Below are 4,190 nucleotides of genomic sequence, written 5' to 3' on the forward strand. Positions count from 1 at the left end.
CAAGATAAGATCGAAACTTATCAAGAGCAAATACTACTGCAAGAAGTTCCTTCTCAGTAGTGGTGTAATTCAATTGGGCCTCGGTTTAGGTCTTACTTGCATAGTAAATTGGTCTAAAGTGTTGGTCACCTCTTTGACCAAGCACCGCGCCAAGTGCATAATCTCTAGCATCACACATCAATTCAAAGTCTTTATCCCAATCGGGAGAAACTAGAATTGGTGGGTTAATGAGCTTTTCTTTCAAAAAGTTAAAAGCTTTGATGCATTCCTCATCAAACAAGAAAGGTTGGTATTTTTCTAACAACTTGGTCATAGGGCGAGGGATTTTCGAAAGGTCTTTTATGAACCGTCTATAAAATCCCGCGTGCCCAAGAAAACTTCAGATTGCTTTCACATCTGATATTTTTGGTAAATCTTTTATCACACTAATTTTAGCTTTGCCTACCTTGATTCCCGCTTTAGAAATTTTATGTCCCAAAACTACCCCTTCGTTGGCCATGAAATGGTATTTTTCCCAATTAAGAACCAAATTTGCACTTTCACAACGAGTTAACATTTTATCTAGATTTTCTAAGACAATGGTCAAATGAATCTTCGAATACCGAAAAGTCATCCATGAATACTTCCATAGTATCCTCAACCATATCCGAGAAAATAGAAAGCATGCATCGTTGAAATGTTCTCGGGGCATTGCATAGCCCAAAAGGCATCCTTCGATACGAAAATGTACCATAGGGGCATGTAAAGGTCGTCTTTTCTTTATCCTTGGGGTCTATCGGGATTTGAAAGTATCCCAAAAACGCGTCAAGAAAGCAATAAAACTCTCTCTCTCACTCAAACATTCGATCATTTGATCGATGTAAGGGAGTGGGAAATGGTCTTTTCGTGTGGCATCATTTAAACGTCTATAGTCAATGCGTACGCGCCATCCCGTGATGGTTCGGGACGGGACAATTTCATGTCGGTCGTTTAAGATCACCGTGGTTCCACCCTTTTTGGGCATCACTTGGACGGGACTCACCCATGGTAAGTCGGATATCGGATAAATAAGCCTCGTGTCCAATAGTTTGATCACTTCCTTTTTGACAACCTCCTTCATGTTTGGGTTAAGTCTTCATTATCATTGGACAACCGGTTTATAGTTCTCCTCCGTGAGAATTTTATGTGTGCAATATGATGGATTGATCCCCGGGATGTCCGTGGTCTTCCATGCTATGGCCTTATGGTGAGACTTAAGTAGTGAGACAAGTCGGGCCTTTTGGTCTTGGGTGAGTTTCGAAGAAATAATCACCGGAAGTTGGTCTTCTTCCTTAATATAAGCATATTCAAGATGTTTGGGGAGCTCTTTAAGCTCAAGAGTAGGAGGCTCCTCCCATGAAGACTTGATTCGAAATCTATCTTCATGAGGGATAGACTCAAATGACTCTTCCCGAATGGTCTCATTTTCACTTTCAAATTCATCAACATTAACATTTATCAATTCCTTAAAATCGGCCTCTAAATCCACAATTTCATGATCACAAGCTTGGTCGAACCCCGTGGTATCAACCTTTAAAAGCTTTTCAAGTTCGTTATGCACATAAAGGTCAATGTGGTCAAAGGCATAGCACTCATCATCATCAGTGTTTCTCGGTTGCTTCATAGCTTCCCGAATATTAATGGTCACACGCTCCTCACCAACTCCAATATTGAGATGATTGCGTTGCACTAAGATGATGGTGTCAGCGGTCACTAAAAATGGTCTTCCTAAAATGAGGGGGACTTGAAGGTCCTCCTTCATCTCCATGATAACAAAATCAACCGGGAACACCAATGTGTCAATGCTAACCAAGATGTCCTCGGCGATGTCAATAGCGGTATCAAATAAATGATTAGCCAATCTTATCCTAATGCATGTTGGTTTAAGAGGTCCAAGAACGAGTCTCTCGTAAAGTGAATGGGGTATTAGGTTGATGCTTGCACCCAAGTTGACAAGTGCATTGAACACTTCCGATTCACCAAACTTACAAGGGAAAATGAATTTTCCCGAATCTCCTAACTTCTTAGGAATCCGTAGCCTTGATGTAAGAATCTTGTTGCATTCCTCTTCAATAAAGAAAGAAGTTTCCTCATGATATTTACCCTTTTGAGATATTAGCTCCTTAATGAACCGACCGTAGTTTGGCATTCCTTTGAGCACATCGGTTATCGGCAAGTTAACCGAGACATTTTTCATAATTTCTTGAAACTTTTTGTATTGAGCCGCCAACTTGTCCTTTAAAGCTTTTGGATATGGCACCGGTCGCGTAGTCTTTGAAGACTCATCACCCTTTTTCTTACCCGATTCATCATTACCTGTACCCTCGATTGAGTTGACCTTTTCTTTACCTTTCTCTTTACTAACCCCGGTTTCCTCTTCAATAAAACTTGGTAGTGGTTCATGGGTTATAATGGGTTGTGGATGGGGATCTTCAATCCCTTTTGTGGTTAAACCGCTTCGAGTGGTTATGGCGTTCACATTTTCGTATCGGTTTGGGTAATTAGTGTTTTGGTTGGTGCCTTCAATAGGAATCACTCTTGTGTTGTTGTTTTGTTGATTTTGATTGTGTTGTAGGCTATTGTTGTAATTGTTGATCGGGTTAACTTGGGTATTAAAAGGTAAAATTCCTTGTGGTCTTTCGGCAACTTGATTTGAAAGTCTTTCAATGGCACTTTCAAGGTTTTGAAATGAAGCTTGTTGGTTTTGTATTTGTTGCTTCAAGAGCTCTTTCTCTTTTATTAGGAAAGCTTAGGTTGGTTCTACCTTCTTGATATAGTTTTGCATGATTTCTTCTAAACTTTTCGAAGGTTAGGATTGTTGAATGTTTTGTTGAGGTTGTTGATTGTAACCTTGGTTATTTTGTGGTTGAGTATAACCTTGGTTGTTTTGATAATTTGAATTGGCTTGGTTGTTATAAGGTTGATTGTTGTAAGGTTGTTGGTTTTGGTATTGAAAGTTGTTGTTTCGGTTTGGTGATAGTTGTTGTTGTAACCTTGGTTTCGGTTTTGGTTTGTAAATTCGGGTGGTGTATTGGTTTGGTTGTTGAATGACACTTGTTTTTTATTAGTATTGTAGTAGCCTTGGTTCGATGCTCCTCCCCGTTGATAGTTTTGATTACTCACGTAGTTCATATGAGCATCCGAATTCATGGGAATGTCATCTAGATCAATATGATTGCATTGAGTAATTTGAGGAAAGTTCTTTGTGAGATGTGGACCCTCACATCGTTGACAACCTACTTACATTGCGACTATCGTTTGTTGAATCTTTTTCAACTCTTTCCCATACGTTTGAAATTTATTGTTCAAACTTGCAAGCGCCACTTGCCCATTATCACTCTCGATTTGTGCTACACTTTTCCTTGTCAAATCTCGCGATAAAGGTGCCCATTCATAGGTGTTAACAGAGAAGTCTTCCAATAAGATTTTGGCCGCATTTGGTGATTTATACATAAATACGCAACCGGATGAAGAATCAAGATATTGCTTCGTGAAAGCATTACAACTCCGGTAAAATGTGTTGATGTACTCCTTTTTCGTCAAACCATGGGGTGGTCAAGCTCTTAACATTTTCTTGAATCGTACCCACGCATCATACAAAGATTCATCACCCCGTTGGGTGAACCCATTAATCTCCATTCGAAGTCGTTCTACTTTTGACGGTGGAAAGAAGTGATTAACAAACTCATTGGTTAAATCTTGAAAAAAATTTATGGAATCAGATGGTAAGCTCCTTAACCAAACTTTCGCTTCTCCTTGAAGTGTAAAGGGGAATGCCCTTAACTTAAAAGCGTCATCGGTGACATCATTATATTTGTAAATATCACAAAGATCATTAAAGTGTTGGATGTGTTCGAACGAATTCGCGTCTATTAACCCTTGAAAATATGTATCTTTGATCAACGTGAAAAAGTTACCCTCAATCTTCCAATTTTCCGCTTCGATTGGTGGTTTTGTAATAGCAGGTGCTATCATTGTTGGTGCAACTAATCTAGCGTTCCACATCGGTTTGTCTTTCGGATCATTCAATAAATCTTGATTAACCGGTGGACCATGGTTGATTGGATTACCCTCTTCATTGAGAATCGGTTGACCGTTAGGATCCATGTCTTCTAAACAAAATGGCAAAGCTTCGAAATTTTTCCTTAATATCCTTTCTTCTCTACAATTTT

General features: G+C 39.3%; 1 non-coding gene across 1 annotated transcript; it reads left to right on the forward strand.

Annotated features, from left to right (window-relative positions):
• Positions 1-3,559: 3,559 nt before the first annotated feature.
• Positions 3,560-3,666, forward strand: LOC139878942 (small nucleolar RNA R71). Its single transcript, XR_011769803.1, has one exon. It is a non-coding gene; the product is annotated as a small nucleolar RNA R71 (small nucleolar RNA).
• The last annotated feature ends 524 nt before the right edge of the window (positions 3,667-4,190 follow it).

Source organism: Rutidosis leptorrhynchoides, chromosome 11, assembly GCF_046630445.1.
Source record: "Rutidosis leptorrhynchoides isolate AG116_Rl617_1_P2 chromosome 11, CSIRO_AGI_Rlap_v1, whole genome shotgun sequence".
NCBI lineage: Eukaryota > Viridiplantae > Streptophyta > Magnoliopsida > Asterales > Asteraceae > Rutidosis > Rutidosis leptorrhynchoides.